The sequence below is a fragment of the Ursus americanus genome, chromosome 1 (genome assembly GCF_024610735.1).
Source record: "Ursus americanus isolate L20-20 chromosome 1, mUrsAme1.1.p, whole genome shotgun sequence".
NCBI lineage: Eukaryota > Metazoa > Chordata > Mammalia > Carnivora > Ursidae > Ursus > Ursus americanus.
The window spans coordinates 74,576,073-74,593,697 of record NC_142127.1 but is presented as its reverse complement, the minus strand read 5'-3'; the positions used below and the strand labels follow the sequence as shown (position 1 = coordinate 74,593,697).

General features: G+C 38.3%; 1 protein-coding gene across 11 annotated transcripts in view; it reads left to right on the top strand.

Annotated features, from left to right (window-relative positions):
* The window catches only part of HYCC2 (hyccin PI4KA lipid kinase complex subunit 2), an 83,993-nt gene that overhangs the window by 2,582 nt on the left and 63,786 nt on the right, over positions 1-17,625 (top strand). For 3 of the 11 annotated variants that reach the window (XM_087862490.1, XM_045806463.2, XM_087862494.1), the window contains exon 3: positions 7,682-7,813. The exons of 6 other annotated variants lie outside the window; for them this stretch is intronic. The gene's annotated coding sequence lies outside the window, so the exon portion shown is untranslated. Of the gene's footprint in view, positions 1-7,681; positions 7,814-8,800; positions 8,999-17,625 lie in introns of all 11 variants that reach the window. 2 more of the 11 variants (XM_087862493.1, XM_045806464.2) reach the window with 1 other exon arrangement.

Here is a 17,625-nt window from a genome sequence, read left to right as displayed (position 1 = left end):
AATAGCTTCTTTTTATATTTTTATCTGGCTAGTAGACTATGTGCCTTTCTCAGGATGATGAACTGAATATTTGTCATTGTCTAAAATATAATATGAATTCTGGAGGGAGCTGACACAGAAATCTCTGAAGGTGGCTTACAACTGGTGTGAATATAGCCCTTTCCTGCAGAGCCTTCTTGTACTAAGCTCTTGTCTCTTTGTAGCCCTGGTCCTTTCCCTGCTGTTGATACAGTGTTAAAAAATAGAGTTGGACCTAATTCAGAAATTCTCCTGAAGGTGGAGAGTTATATGTGTATCAGAATAATCTAGGAGTTTAAAAAAACAAACAAACAAACAACCATACACAGGTATCTATTATATCACCTCCACTTTCCTTCAGAATCTTAGTGGTGGGGGAATGTGAAAGGAGGTGGATATATTCTGAAGGAAAAAAGATCTCCTAGATAATATGGTTCATCACTGGCTTCCACTTTAGAATTATTATTATTATTATTTTAAGATCTTATTTATTTATTTGACAGAGAGAGAGACAGCCAGTGAGAGAGGGAACACAAGCAGGGGGAGTGGGAGAGGAAGAAGCAGGCTCCCAGCGGAGCAGGGAGCCCAATGCGTGGATCAATCCCAGGGACCTGGGATCAAACCCTGAGCCGAAGGCAGACGCTTAACGACTGAGCCACCCAGGCGCCCCTCACTTTAGAATTATTGATCTAATTCATGGCTGTCATACTTGTGGTATGAAGTAGCAACAGTAATTTTCACTTGAAAGAAAGGGCTGCTAAATCTACCAATATTTTTATAGTTCAATAAAATTTCACTATTTAATGTCATAGCTGGGCTGGATTTTCTTCTCTCCTTTTTTTTTTTTTTAAAGATTTTATTTATTTATTTATTTATTTATTTATTTATTTATTTAATAAGAGAGAGAGAGAGACAGCCAGCGAGAGACGGAACACAAGCAGGGGGAGTGGGAGAGGAAGAAGTAGGCTCCTAGCGGAGGAGCCTGATGTGGGGCTCTATCCCAGAACGCCGGGACCATGCCCTGAGCCGAAGGCAGACACTTAACGACTGCACCACCCAGGCGACCCTGGGCTAGATTTTCTAACCAGCAGCTAAAGTTGCCAGAAATAAAAATTGTCAATGTTTTGGTTTGGATTAGTTTTTACTTGGCAGTTAGCTGCTTTCCATAAACCAAACTAATTTCTTTTACAGTTCAGACCTGTGCTAATTGCACAGATGTTTAGTCATATCTTATTCTCTTAATGTCTCTGAAATCTGTCTAGTTTTAGAATTAAATAGAACTGGAAAATAAAAATTGGATGTTTTCTTGATTAAAGTTCTTTTTGGGATATTGCTATGATACATTGAAGATATACATTTATCTTTTGTGTAAGCGTTCACTCATATATACGTTAATATATGTTGAAACTTGAAACTGTGAATGTGTTGACTTTGACGTGGGCCCTATTTAGAAATTCATGGTCCATTTTTAATGAAGTCTAGACTTTTCTGTTTGGGTCTCTGCCATGGAGACAGGTATGAGAAAAAGTAGATGAGTAGACTAATTTTGGAGAAAGATCTAAAAACTCAATTCTGTAATGTATTAAGAGGTATGACTTTGATCATTTATAGAATTAGAGTTCTTTCTAGGTTTGAAATATAACTGCTAAAAAAAAAGTCAAAATATGGTAACTGAAACCAATTTATTGAATGGCTAAGCGTGGGTCACAAAATAGTTACTTTGTTCTATGTAAAACACTGAACCCCCCAAAATATTAGAATTCAATTTATCACTTTTGTTATTAATGGCTTAACTCTTTTTTTAAAATTGAGGTATAATTGACATATTCCTTGACTCTTGATAGTGCTTGATTCTTAATATAGACTTTTCTTACTACTAAGATTTGTCAGTTTATTTCCTTAAATTCCTTTCCCCATATATTTTTTGAAAATGTGTGGAGGGAGTTGGATGCTCAATGAGGAATGAAACTAATGATTTTTAAAATATACTCTTTTGTATGGAGGATTAAAAGCAATTTCTTTTTATCAGACTTTCTTTTTAGAGCAGTTTTAGTTTCACAGTAAAATTGACTGAGAGGTACAAAGATATACCACATACCCACCCCACACACATGTGTAGCCTTCCCCATTATCAGTATCACCCACAAAATGGTACATTTGTTACAATTGACTAACCTACATTGATACATCATTATCACCCAAAGTCCATAGCTTACATTAGAGTTCAGTCTTGGCCTTGTACATTGGACAAATGCAAAATGACATGTATCCACCATTATGGTATTAAACAGAGTAGTAGTGAGGCTTTTTAACCAGCATGTATTCCTTTTGTAGTTTTTTCTAAGTGAAAAAGGGAGTGGGGCGTATACTACTGTCCTTTCTACTTGATGGTTGTAAAATCTGAAGTTAATATGAACTTGCAGTCTATCACACTACTGACCACTTTTAGTGGAAAAGAACTAGAAGGAGTGAATGTTTCTGTTCAGAGTTCCGTGGTCAAATCTCTTCTCATTCTGTACCTTGTCCCTCTGTTTTTATTTGTTCAGTTAGCATCTAAGTGTGTCTCTAATCGAGAGCTTTTTCTTGTTCTCTGGTTCCTGTTTTATAAATCTAATTGCCTGCTAGATGAGGATGACCTGCATGTCCCTCGAAGACAGTATGTCTAAAAGTGAATTCATATTTTATCTTTTATCATTTAATGTGCTGAAGCTAGAACCTGGTATTATCTTTGACACTTTATTCATTTATTCCTTATCTCAACAACGGTAGGATCTGTTGACTCTACCTTCTTACTACTTTTTAAATTCCATTTACTTCTCTCAATTTCTCCAACCTTTAGAAGAAGTATGAAGAGTCAGGACTTAGAGGTGTACTATCTAGATTAGAATTCCAGCTCCACATGTGTAGCCTCAGTTTCTTTGTCATTAGAAACAGAATTGTGCAGCTGCACAATTGCATTCTTGGGCATTTATTCCAGAGAAATTGGAACTTAAATTCACATAAAAATCTGTATGTGAATGCTCATAGCAACTTAATTCCTAATAGCCCCAAACTGGAAACAACTCAAATGTTCTTCAACAAGTGAATAGTTAAACAAAGTGGCACATTTATGCCATGGACTACTACGCAGCAATAAAAAAAGAATGAACTGTTGATACATGCAACATCTTAGAAGAGTCTTAAGTGAAAAAAGCTGCTCTCAAAAGGTTACATACTGTATGATTCCATTTATATAGTGTTCTTAAAATAGCAAAGTTATAGAGATGAAGAGCAGATTAATTGATGCCAGGGGTTAAGGATCAGGGAGAGGGCCTCTCGATAGAACAGTCTGTATCTTGTTTTTTGTTTTTTGTTTTTTTTTTAAGGATTTTTATTTATTTATTTGACAGAGAGAGAGAGAGCACAAGCAGGTTGAGCAGGAGAGGGAGAAGCAGGCTTCCCGCTGGTGAGGCTCGATCCCAGGATCCTTAGTCATGACCTGAGCCGAAGGCAGACACTTAACCAACTGAGCCACCCAGGCGCCCCAACACTCTGTATCTTGATTGTGGGAGTAGTTACACAAATATACGTATGTTATAAAATTGTATAGAACTACACACACACAACACGCACACAAAAGTGAGTGGTCATATAACTGCTGATATCTCTGTAACCTCTGTAGACTGTGCCAATGTGAATTTCCTGGTCTTGATATTTTACCATAGTTAAGTAAGATGTTACGATTGGGAGGAACTGAACCAAGGGTACCTGGAACCTCCGGGCACATATTTTGGGAACTTCTGTGAGTCTATTTAAAAAATAATAATAATAAATTTAAAGGGTATTAGAAAGATTAAATGACCAAATATAAGTAAGGTTCTTTTTACAGTATTTAGTGCATCATAAGTACATAGTAAATATACTAGTAGTGGCAGCAGCAGCAGTGATAGTTTAGGCCTCTAACCTCTTTCTAGGCCTTTCACTAGGACCATTCCAGCAGTCTTATGGGTCATCCTGGCGTCTTTTTTCCCTCCAGTCCATTCTACAGTGCAACCAGAGTGTTCTTTCTGAAGTACCTATCACATATTACTTCATTCAAAATACTTTAATGGCTCCCTGTTGTACTTTTGTACATTAATTTCGTTTTTTTAATCATAGTGGAATGAAGCATTGGAGTCAGCGTAACCTCCAGGATATTACAATAGGTGAATTAAAGATGAAAATCTTGAGTGATTTTTCTCATCTTCAAGAAACTATTAAGTATTGTTATTATAAAGTTGTCGGGGTTTTTTTTTGTTTGTTTCTTTTAGTTTTTTGGGTGTTTTTTTTTTTTTTTTGTATTGGTGCCTAACACACTACACCAAAACTTAATGACTTAGGGCAAAGGGATTTATTATTTTCCATCATCTGTAGATTGACTGAACAGTTCCTCTGTAGGTTTCACTTGGCTCTCTCATGTAGTTGAATCTGCCCGGAGAATTGACTGAGTTGGAAGGTCCAGGGTGTCCTCACTTACATGTTTGTACTTGGTGCTAGCTGTCCATTAAAGTGCTTCAGTCTTCTCAGTGTGGCTTCTCATTCTGTAGTAGGCTAGTCTGGCAACCTTACATGGGATTTTCAGGGTAGCATTCTAAAAAGGTGAAGGTAGAAGCTGCAGGGCTACAAGCTCTCTTTAGGGCTTAGGCTTTGGAACTTACATAATGTCCCTTCCGTCACATTCTCTTGGTCAAAGCAACTCGCAAAGCTAGCCTGAATTCAGGGGAATGGAGAAGTAGAAAAGACACTGTCTCTGTCAGTTTGGGCTGCTCTAAAGAAGTACGATAAACTAGGTGGCTTAAATAGCAGTTTATTTCTCACAATTCTGGAGGCTGGGAAGTCCAAGTCAATGTGCCAGCAAATTGTTTTTCTATTGAGAGCCTATTTCCTGGTTCCGAGATGGCTGTCCTCTCATTGTGTTATCAGATGGTAAAAGGGGTAAGAGAGCTCTCTGGGGTCTCTTTTATAAGTGTACACATCCCATTTATGAGAGGACTACCTTCTTGACCTAATCACCTCCCAAAGGCCCAACCCCCTAATACCATTACATTGGGGCTTAGTATTTCAATATATGAATTTTGGTGAGACACAAACATTCAGATTATTTTCCATTTCTTAATGTAAGGATGAAAAACAGTCCAAAAAAATGACACATTCACTAAGAATTTGAAATGTTTTGTTGAGACTTCACAAGTACAGATAAAAACATAAGTACAAAAGATGTTAAATGGCAAGCTAGGTAGGGCAGGTTCAAAATCTTTATGAAGTAGAATATTCTGCATAATATGTGGGAAATCAGCCTGATTTGATTGTTATGCATACAACAATATTACCTGAAAACTTGAAGGAGGTTATTCGGTAGAAAGGTCACTGATTTTTTTTATTTGAACAGCTTTTAAACAGCAGATTTAACATCTTTAATCAAAATGTTTATTTTTCCTAACCTTTTATTTTCATATAATTTGGTCTTGCCAGTCACAGTTTTATAAGCCATATTACTTTTCTAGAACATAACTCCTAAATGTTGGCAAGAGATTACAGTACTGTATTATGAAATCTTGTCACTGTACCAAACTACTATAAACACCCCTCCAACTGAACTATATTGGTGCTGTACCTTCACAGAGTATAAGCTCTTTGTTTAGTCTTAACTTCCTACTCTGTCCCCTTTCAGTGGAAATGTCTTACATTTTATCATCATTAAGCTGAAGCATAGCTGAGATGGCTGTTTGCATCTTAGACCACAGATTTGTTGCTGGAGTCTCTTTTTCATTTTATCAGTGAGGAATTGTGTTTGGCTGCTAGAAACAGAGATAAGAAATAATCATTGCTTAAACAAGATAGTAATTCATTTCTTTGTCTTGTGAAAAAAAAGTCAGAAATTGGCAGTCTAGGACTGATAGGGCATCTCCACAAAGTTGTCAAGGATCCAGGCTCCTCCTGTCTTTTTCCTATGGCATTTTTAGCATGTGGCTTCCATTCTCAAGGTCACAGAATGGTTGCTGGATATCCAGTCATCACATCCAAGTTCTAGTCAAAGGGAAGGAAAAAAAAAAGGCAGAGAACAAAAGGCACACCTCTCATCCTTTAAGAAACCTTTCTAGAATTAATCACAGTATTTCCTCTGATCTCATTTACCAGGACGCAGTCATTTGGCCATATTTGGCTGTAAGTGAGGTTCAGAAGTAGTTGAGCATATAGACTATATTAGTGGGGGTGGGGGTAGGCATCTGCATTGGATGGGAACTAGTAGTCTTTGCCATCCTTGCTTCTCTCTATGCTGCTGACTCCCCAGTTGTTGCTGTTAAGTCATTCATCCAGTAGACTTGATTAAGTGCTATGTGCTAGGCCTTGTTTGGAACTGGAAATACAAACACAACTGAGGAATATTCCCTGCCCTAGAGAAGCTGTGGTTTAATAATAGGACTAATAAGTCTATACAGAGGTTTCTGGGAATGGAAAGTATTAAGTACTGTGTGCTGTTAGGACTAGTTACCACTATGATTCTGCCTACTGCATCAATTTACAAGAGGCTTAAGATGGAGAGGGAGAGGTGATTTCTTTGAAAGAGCAATATTAATGAAATCAGTTGTTCTCTGCTTCCTAAGGAGAAGGAATGAAAGCTGTTTCTCTTCTCTAAAGGCTAGAGAGAGGGGTCCTAAAAGAATCACTTTCGATGTTTTGTGCGCTTAAGAAGAAAGACTGTTGTTAGAAACTTTTTTTTTTCCCCAGTATGGGGCAGAAGCTCTTTAACCAGATATGTGGCATGAAGTAGTGATGAGTATAAATGATATTTTGATGTCTGCAACAACTGTAATTTGATGTGAAACCACCTGTGATATCTGTTGGTGACCCAAGACACAGAAAATACTGTGAATTTTTTTGTTTTGTTGTTCTGCTTACATTTATAATCAAATGAAATGGTAAATTTTAGAGATTAATAAAAAGAATGATGTGGGGTGCTTGGGTGGCTGAGTCGGTCAAGTGTCCAACTCTTACTTTTGGCTCAGGTCATGATCTCTTGGGTGGTGAGATGGAGCCCCACGTTGGGCTCCGTGCTCAGTGGGGGTCTGAAGATTCTCTCCCTCTGCCCCTCCCACCACTCGTGTATATGCTCTCTCTAAAATAAATAAATAAATCTTAAAAAAATAAATAAAAAGAATGATATAATTTTCTTCCCGTCAAAGTTTATGAGTTTTATTCACAGATTCCGGGGGGTTGAGAATTTGTGAATGAGGGGAAAAGAAAGGACTTTGAATGGATACTGGGTTGTATGCTAAGAAAAGCTTTGAAGAGAAAGTGACTGTTCAACTGAGTCTTGAAAGAGTAAGGTGGTTAGGCTAGAGGGTCGTTGAAAGGCATTCTAGAGAGGAGGACAGTAGCTCAAGAAAATGCATGGAGGTGTGAGATAGCTTGGCATATCATGGAATTGTAGGTTAGCATTGATGAGGAACATCTGTGTTGAGCCAAGGTATAATTTCTGTTCCTACTGACTGGGCCATTTTGTTCATGAGCATATTAAGCAAGTACAGTGACAGAGCCTGTGTAGCCAGTCCTTAGATATGTACCTCTGGTCATCTTTCCTTTTAGGCATAGTGAATGTGTAAATCTCCTACTGGAAGGATTTCCCTTTTCTCCTGTGTTTCAGGGCCACCTCTGTATGAGGGTAACGCCAGCATCTCGTATGGAACCAAGCCGGAATTTTTCTTCTTTGATTATATGGAGTCATTTCTGCTCATTGGTCAAAGCAAGTCATTAGGTCACATCTGATTTAAAGAAGGTAGAGAACTATCATCTCATGTGCCCTAAAGGATAGGAAGGGCTAATGTCTGGTACAGTAGCACTTCTGCTTAATGATGGAACACTGCTAGCACATTCAACTTTATGGCTTAGTGGGTTAGAACACCCAGTTCTTTAGGGTAGATCAGGTCTTATGGTCACTTTGGTGCCCCATGGTTATTCTCTGTCAGGACCCAAAAGCCAAGCAAGGAGCTCTTTCTCAAAAGTAGCATAATCATCTACAGAAGAGGGTATAGCTTTATTCTAAAGCAGTGATTCTCAGGATGCTTAGGTGGCTCAGTTGGTTAAGGTCCAACTCTTGATTTTTGGCTCAGGTTATGATCTCAGGGTTGTGGGATTGAGCCTCTTTCGGGCTCTGCACTCAGCATGGAGTCGGCTTGGGATTCTCCTTCACCTGCTCGTGCGCTGTCTCCTCTCTCTCTCTCTCTCTCTCTATATATATATAAATAAATAAAAATTTTAAAGCAGTGATTTTCAACCAGGGGCAGTATTGCTTCCCAAGAGGTATTTGGCAATGTTTGTAGACATTTTGTCCCAACTTTGGAGGAGTGCTACTGGTATCTAGTGGCGGAGAGGCCAGAGATGCTGCTAAACATCCCACCATGTATAGGACAGCCCCTTGCAACGTTAGGAGTGACCAGTCTGCTAATTGTGCCAAGGCTGAAAACCCCTACTCTGTGGGGGGCTTTATGCCTAGTGGTTTGTGTTGTGATTCTCTTATCAGGGCCTATTGGTAGCTTTATATAACTGCTTTATCATCTATATCATCTTTCTCATCTACCCCAGACACAAACACGACTGAATTTGCTGGACCTTAAGGCCCAAATAACAGAGTATCTTGCCCTGCCACATTGGCCTACTACACTCCCTTGTCCTGTCCTGGGTCCCATTTAAAACTGGCACCTTTATTGGCTATTCAAGAAGGGACAGAGCAGCACTTTAAAATAATGGTTTATTTTGTTTCCAGAATTTAAAGAAGTCCACCAAGGACCATGTTTGTTTCTAAGTGGTGGTGATGGGCTGAGCCATGGCAGCATGTCCTTAATTTTGAAGAAAGTGTCTTGGCATACTATAGACACTAGATCCCTAGAGACTTCATCAAGGTCTCAAGTTCCTAAATTATTGTGTGATTCTCCACTCTCCAGCATGCCTGTATCTTTCCAAGGTATCTTACTAACCACGTAAAATAAGCATGATGTTCTCAGTTTAATGAACAAGTATAATATCCTGTGCGTTCATGAGATGTTCAGAGTTTTTGTCGTCTAGATTGATGAGACATGGCTTCACCGCTTACTAGCCATGTGATCTTGCGCAAGTGCTTCTTCATCTAGAAGATGGGGATAAAGACAGTACCAACCGTATGGGGTTTTTATTAACAGTAGATGAATTTTTAAAAATGCTAAGAGGATGCCTGGCTGGCTCAGTCAGTAGGACATGTGACTCTATACCCCACATTGGGTATAGAGATTACTGAAAAATAAAATCTCCCCCAAATAAAATATTAAGAAAATAAATACGCTTAGAATAGTGCCCCGCATATAATAAATGCTTATGTAAGTATTAACTAATAAAATAATAATACAAAATGTTTATGAAGAAAATATAAGTGGGTATGTTGTGGTTTATTTTATTTTATTTATTTGAGAGAGAAAGCAAGAGCGAGCACAAGAACAGGGGGGAGGGGTAGAGGGAGATGGAGAAGCAGACTTCCCACTGAGCAAGGGGCCTGACATTGGACTCGATCCCAGGACCTTGGGATCATGACCTGACTGAAGGCAGACGCTTAACCGACTGAGTCACCCAGGCGCCCTGAGGTGGGTATGTTTTTAACCTTAGTATAGGGAAGGAATTCATTAAAAAACAAAAAGCATAATGCTATAAAGAAAAAAAGATGTGACTAGCTGTTTTCTTATTTTGTAAATCTAAATTTTAAAGGTAAGCTCCTTTGTATACATTTAGTTATATTTAAAATTAGAACCTGTATCTGTTTCCTAGTAGTATTCCAAAAGGAATAATGGTCATGATAAGAAGAAAGGAAGAAATATTTAGGCACTTAGATGCCCATCCCTCTATCCCCTTTTATCTAATTTCCTGCTTTCTCTTTTTCCTGATTGTAGTTCCGGATCACAGTTAAAAATGATTAACTCAAGGGGCGCCTGGGTGGCTCAGTCCGTTAAGCATCTGCCTTTGGCTCAGGTTATGATCCCAGGGTCCTGGGATCAAGTCCCACATTGGGCTCCCTGCTCAGTGGGGAGCCTGCCTCTCCCCCAAATATTTTTCGCCTTCAGGAAGAGCTTCTCCTGAGCTTTGTCACTTAACTAGGTAAGGAAGATAATTATTTAGAGGTAAGAATGCACCAAACCCAAATACTACTGCCTTCCTTGACTCTCTAAATATCAACTACTTTAAACACTTATTTGGTATTTGAAAGATTTATTCTAAAATTCAGCATAATTTCTTGGAATAAGTTGTATTTAAGGCATGGCCATCTTTAGCATCCAGAATATGGTCTCTATTAGTTCCCACTGAAAAGAGCAAAGGTTCCTTGGAGAAATGTTTGATTCTAAGTCTAGGGCAGGAACTAAGCAAGATGAGCCTGGAACTTCTAGTCCTATCAGAAAGTTAGACTATCATCATTTACTAGGTTTATGTCAAAAGAGCTTTTGAGCTATGTTGGGGGTTCCCATGACCAGTCCTAAGTTTTATGATTTGTTAGAATCACTCATAAGTCATTATATTCAGTTATACTGTATTACTATGAAAAGATAAAAATCAGCAAAACAAAAGGCACATAAGGTGAAATCTGGAGGAAACCAGGTGCAAACTTGCAAGAGTCCTCCCCCAGTGGAGTTGAACAGAATGCACTTAATTCCTCCAGTAATGAGTTGTGACAACATGTATAAGATGTTGCCTACTAGGGAAGATCTCTTGAGCCTAGATGTCTGGGGTTTTTATTGGGGGTGAGTCATACAGACCATAGTTACTGAAGTTTCAGACCTCCTAAATGAAAGCTGATTTTACCATAGTCCTGTTGTTTGTACAAACTACCTTGACAGACTGGTATAGTTTGATTCAAGGCCCCAAGAATGCAAAATACTTACCAGAATGTTTCAGGAGTTCATTTTCCAGGAGCCAGCTGTTAGAGTTGAACGTGTTGCCCCAAAGTTATGTTGAAGGCTAACCCCAGTCCCTCAGAACTTGACCCTATTTGGAATAGGGTTATTGCAAATGTAATTAGATAAGATGAAGTCATATTGGAGGAGAGTGGAGCTTTAATCTAATATGACTGGTGTCTTTATAAGAAGAGGAGAGGAGACACAGGAGCAGTAAGAAGATAGCCATGTGACAACAGAAACAGCGTTAGAGTAATGCATCTACAAGCCAAAGAATACCAAGGATTGCTGGCAACTCCAGAACCTGAAAAGGCAAGGAAGGATCCTCTGCAAGTTTCAGAGGAAGTATGGCCCTGCTGACATCTTGATATTAGATTTCCAGCCTTCATCAGAACTGTGAGATAATTTCTGCTGTTTTAAGCCATGCAGTTTGTGGTACTGTGTTATGGCAGCCCTAGGAAAGTAATACACTAGCCAGTAGCCACAATAACAAACCCTTCTTGGGAATGTGCAAGGTTTGAACAACCCAGGCTTGCTGAGTTAACTACTGCCTTCACAGGAACCAAGCATGAAAAAGCTTCCACTGGGCAGAGATGAGACAATTTGAGTATTAGTAAGAATAATAATTATAGTGGGTTGAAACATATCAAGTATATTTAGCCCATGAGTTTATAATGATACTTAAAGCAAAACTAATTGGCTACCAGTAGAGGGTGCTAGTTAACCACCCCATTTTGGAAACTGGTGAATAAAGGGAAAAACGTTAAGCATTTATCCCACCTTTCCTGTAAAAATGCTATTAACCAAATACTAGATAGAGAAGTTTCTCTTTCTAGAAATATTCCAACTAATTAAATGAAGAAAATAATATAATTAGTTATTTATAACCATTTGGTAATCCCTAAAGATCCTTAGGCATTGATCACCAACAGCTGCTGACATCACAGAACATGACAACCAGATGTTATGAACCTTCAGACAAAAGAACACAATATGAACGGGTCGTTCCCCCCCCCCCCCCACTCCGCCGCCAGAAAAATAAACCTAATCTGGTCAAACTGCTATATCCAACCACAATTTTATAGAAACTACAGAAGCCAGAGGAATATATTAAATCATCGTAAGGGTGCAATCAGCCAAATCCAGACAGGTGGAAAATGGTAAATAACTGTTTTCTTTAACAAATAAATTGCAAGATACACACAGACCTATAGATTAAAAGAGATTTAAGAGACATTATTTAGTCCTGATCTGTCAACTTCATTTGGATACTGATTCAGTGTTTTAAAAAATTGACATAATTGTAAATTTGAACACCAACTGGATATTTGATTATATTAAGGAACTGTTTTAAAATTTCTTAGATGTAATGGTATTGTGGTTTAAAAAATTTTTTTTTAAAAATTTTGTTTATTTGAGAGAGCACACGTGCGAGAGAGCACAAGTTGGGGGGGGGGCGAGGGAGAGGGAAAAGCAGGCTCTCCACTGAGCAGGGAGCCTAACTTGGGGCTAAGTTCCAGGACCCTCTGATCATGACCTGAGCTGAAGGCAGATGCTTAACCAACTGAGCCACCCAGGCACCCCTCTTGTTTTTTAATGTAAGCATTTATAACTCCAAATTTCCTCCTTAACATCACTTTTGCTGCATCTCATTAAGTTTTGTATATTGTGTGTTTATTTTCATTTGTCTCAAGTATTTTATAATTTGTTTTGTGTCTTCGTGTCTTCCTTGACCTCTTGGTTGTGTGTGTTGTTTGATTTCCACAATTTTGTGGATTTTCCCACTTCTGTTCATTTCTGACTTTATCTTATTATGATCACAGGAAATACTATGTGTGATACCTGTTTTTCTTAAATCTATTGAGACTTAATTTGTGGCCTAACATCTGATCTATCCTGGAAAATGACCCAATTATACTTGAAGAGTGTATCTGCTTCTGTTGGGTAGAGTGTTCTGGGTACATGTGTTAGATCTTCAGCCATCTTTGATCTCTTTTAGTTACTCTTTGAATGGACTATCTTTTTGTATTCTTTCGCTTTCAGTTTGTGACTTTGGATCTCAAGTGAGTCTTTCGTAGACAGCGTATTGTTGGATCATGTGTTTTTATCTGTTCTGCAAAACTTTTGTCTTTTTGAAGAATTAATCCACTTACATTGATTGTAATTATTGATAAGGATTTCTATAGTTTTGCTATTTGTTTTCTATATATTTTATTGCTTTTTTGCTCCTCATTTCTGCATTACTTCTGCATTTAGTTGATTTTTTTTGGTGAAATGTTTACATTTATTTCTCATTTCCTTTTGTGTACATTCTGTAGCCGTGTGTGTGTGTGTGTGTGTGTGTGTGTGTGTGTTACTATTGGGGTTGTATTTAACATCCTAAAGTTATAACACTGTAATTTGAATTTATACTAACTTCAATAACATACAAAATTTCTACTTCTTTACTGGTCTATTTCCCACCCCTTTCAGTTGCTGATTGTATCTTTGTACATTGTGTGCTCTAAAACAAGCAAATTCTTTTAGTCTCTATGCAGTTGACATTGACAACAAAGTAAATGTCAAGGTTGGTAACTGTACATTACCTTGCTGTACAGTCATGACCATCTTTTTATGATACCAGGCATGGAAAATTCATAATTAAATTAACCTCAGCACCTCTTCACTGCATAGAAGATAAATGAAATAGGGGCGCCTGGGTGGCGCAGTTGTTAAGCGCCTGCCTTCGGCTCAGGGCATGATCCCGGCGTTCTGGGATCGAGCCCTACATTGGGCTCCTCCGCTAGGAGCCTGCTTCTTCCTCTCCCACTCCCCCTGCATGTGTTCCCTCTCTGGCTGGCTGTCTCTGTCAAATAAATAAATAAAATCTTTAAAAAAAAGAAGATAAATGAAATAGTCATCTAAAACCTTGAGCAGATGCTGCTTTCCTCCTAAGCTTCTTGTACAACTTAAAAAGTGTTTGCAAATAAATAAATGTGTTAGTTTCTTAAATTATGTAGAAAACAAAATGTGGACATATATGCCAAAGTTACAGTAATACTAGTTTTTACACTAATAGTTGGTTCTTTTTAATGTATTAGTCTCCTAAATCATGTAAAAGTGGTTATAAATCATTGTTAAGGTAATATTAGCTTTTATGACTACACATGTATTTACCTTTGCTGAGGCTTTTATTCCTTCATACAGCTTTGAATTAACTGTCTAGTGTCTTTATTTTACCTTATAGGAGTCCCTGGAGCATCTCTTGTAGTGCAGGTCTAGTAGTAGTGAACTCCCTCAACTTTTGTTTATTTGGGAATGTGTTCTTTCCTGTCTCACTTTTTTTTTTTTTTATTGTTCACAGTAAAGAGTTTTATTTCATTAAAGACCCATGATGGTCTTTATTCAAGGATGTTTAGTTTCTAAAGCCCCAAACCAACATTTTTTTAAAATTTAAATTCAATTAATTAACATATAATGTATTATTAGTTTCAGAGGTAAAGGTCAGTGATTCATCAGTCTTATACCCAGTGCTCATTACATCATGTGCCCTCCTTAATGTCCATCACCCAGTTACCCCATTCCCCCACCCCTCTCCCCTCCAGCAACCCTCACTTTGTTTCTTACGATTAAGAGTCTCTTATGGTTTGTCTCCCTCTCTGGTTTCATCTTACTTCATTTTTTCCTCTCGTTCTCTATGATCCTCTGCCTTGTTTCTAAAATTCCACATATGAATGAGATCATATGATAATTGTCTGTCTCTGATTGACTTATTTCGCTTAGCCTAATACCTTGTAGTTCCATCCACATCATTGCAAATGGCAAGATTTCATTTTTTTCAATGGCTGAGTGGTATTTCATAGTATATATATCACATCTTCTTTATCCATTCATCTGTAGATGGACATCTGGGCTCTTTCCATAGTGGCTATTGTGAACTTGCTGGGTGCAGGTGCCCCTTTGGATCACTACATTTATATCTTTGGGGTAAGTGCCCAGTAGTGCAAGTCCTGGGTCATAGGATAGCTCTATTTTCAACTTTTTGAGGAACCTTCATACTGTTTTTCAGAGTGGCTGCACCAGCTGGCATTCACATCAACAGTGTAAGAGGGATCCCCTTTCTCCACACCCTTACCAACATCCGTCATTTCCTGACTCGCTAATTTTATCCATTCTGACAGGTGTGAGGTTATATCTCATTGTGGTATTGATTTGTATTTCCCTGTTGCTGAGTGATGTTGAGCATTTTTTCGTGTGTCTGTTGGCTGTTTGTATGTCTTCTTTGGAGAAATGTCCATTCTTGTTTTCTGCCCATTTCTTGATTGGATTATTTATTGGGTTTGAATTTGATAAAATCTTTACAGATTTTGGATACTAGCCCTTTAGTATCCATTTGCTGCAAATACCTTCTCCCATTCTGTTGGTTGGCTTTTGATTTTGTCGACTGTTTCCTTTGCTGTGTAGAAGCTTTGTATCCTGATGAGTCCCAGTATTTCATTTTTTGCCTTTGTTTCCTTTGCCTTTGTTTCCCTTTCCTTTGGAGATGTGTCTATGAAGAAGTTGCTGTGGCCAAGGTCACAGAGTTTGCTCCCTGTGTTCTCCTCTAGGATTTTGATGGATTCATGTCTCGCATTTAGGTCTTTCATCCATTTCAAGTCTGTTTTTGTGTATGGTGTAAGGAAATGGTCCAGTTTCATTCTTCTGCATGTGGCTTTCCAGTTTTCCCAGCACCATATGTTGAAGAGACTGTCTTTTTTCCATTGGGTATTGTTTCCTGCTTTGTCAACGATGAGTTGACTGTATAGTTGAGGGTCCATTTCTGGGTTCTCTATTCGTTCCATTGATTTTTGTGTCTGTTTTTGTGCCAGTACCTTACTGTCTTGATGATTACAGCTTTGTCATAGAGCTTGAAGTCTGGGATTTTGGTGCCACCAGCTTTGGTTTCCTTTTTCTTTTTTTTTTAAGATTTTATTTATTATTTATTTGACAGCGATAGAGACAGCCAGCGAGAGAGGGAACACAAGCAGAGGGAGTGGGAGAGGAAGAAGCAGGCTCATAGCGGAGGAGCCTGATGTGGGGCTCGATCCCACAACGCCGGGATCACGCCCTGAGCCAAAGGCAGACGCTTAACCGCTGTGCCACCCAGGTGCCCCTTGGTTTTCTTTTTCAACATTCTTTTGGCTCTTCGGGGTCTTTTGTGGTTCCATACAAATTTTAGAAGTATTTGTCCCAGCTCTGTGGTGGATGATATTTTGATAGGGATTGCATTGAATGTGTAGATTGCTCTAGGTAGCACAGACATTTTAACAATATTTGTTCTTCCAATGCATGAGCATGGAATGTTTTTCCATCTTTGTGTCTTCTTCAGTTTCTTTCATGACTGTTCCATAGTTTTTTGAGTATCAATCCTTTGCCTCTTTGGTTAGGTTTATTCTTAGGTATCTTATGGTTTTTGGTGCAATTGTAAATGGGATTGACTCCTTAATTTCTCTTTCTTCTGTCTCATTGTTAGTGTGTAGAAATGCAACTGATTTCTGTGCATTGATTTTATATCCTGCCACTTGCTGAATTCCTATATGAGATCTAACAATTTTGGGGTGTATTCTTTTTGGGTTTTCCACAAGAGCGAGAGTTTAACTACTTCTTTGCCAACTTAGATGCCTTTTATTTCTTTTTGCTGTCTGATTGCTGAGGCCAGGACTTCTGGTACTGTGTAGAACAGCAGTGGTGATAGTGGACATCCCTGCTGTGTTCCTGGCCTTAGGGAAAAGCTCTCAGTTTTTCTGCATTGAGAATGATATTCACCGTGGGCTTTTTGTAGATGGCTTTTGTGTTATTGAGATATTTTCCCTCTATCCCTACACTGTGAAGAGTTTTAATCAAGAAAGGATGCTGTACTTTGTCAAATGCTTTTTCTGCATCTATTGAGAGGTTCATATGGTTCTTGTCCTTTCTTTTATTAATGTAGTGTATCTCATTGATTGATTTGCAGATGTTGAACCACCCTTGCAGCCCAGGAATAAATACTACTTGGTAGTAGTGAATAATCCTTTTAATATACTGTTGGATCCTATTGGCTAGTATCTTGTGAGAATTTTTGTATCCTTGTTCATCAGTGCTATTGGTCTCTAATTCTCCTTTTTGTTTGGGTCTTCGTCTAGTTTTGGGATTGAGGTAATGCTGGGGTCATAGGAAGAGTTTAGAAGTTTTCCTTCCATTTCTCTTTTTTGAAATAGCTTCAGAAGAATAGGTATTAGTTCTTTTTTAAATGTTTGGTAGAATTCCCCTGGGAAGCCATCTGGCCCTGGACTCTTGCTTGTTGGGAGATTTTTGATTACTGCTTCAATTTCCTTGCTGTTTATGGATCTGTTCAGGTTTTCTGTTTCTTCCTGTTTCAGTTTTGGTTGTTTATATGTCTTTAAGAATGCATCCATTTCTTCCAGATTGCCAAATTTGTTGGCATATAGTTGCTCATGATGTGTTCTTAAAATTGTTTGCATTTCTTCAGTGTTGGTTGTGATCTCCTCTTTCATTTATGATTTTATTTATTTGGGTCCTTTCTCTTTTCTTCTTGATAAGTCTGGCCAGGGGTTTATCGCTCTTATTAGTTTTTTCAAAGAACCAGCTCCTAGTTTCTTTGATCTGTTCTGCTGTTCTTTTGGTTTCTATTTCATTGATTTCTGCTGTAATCTTTATTAAT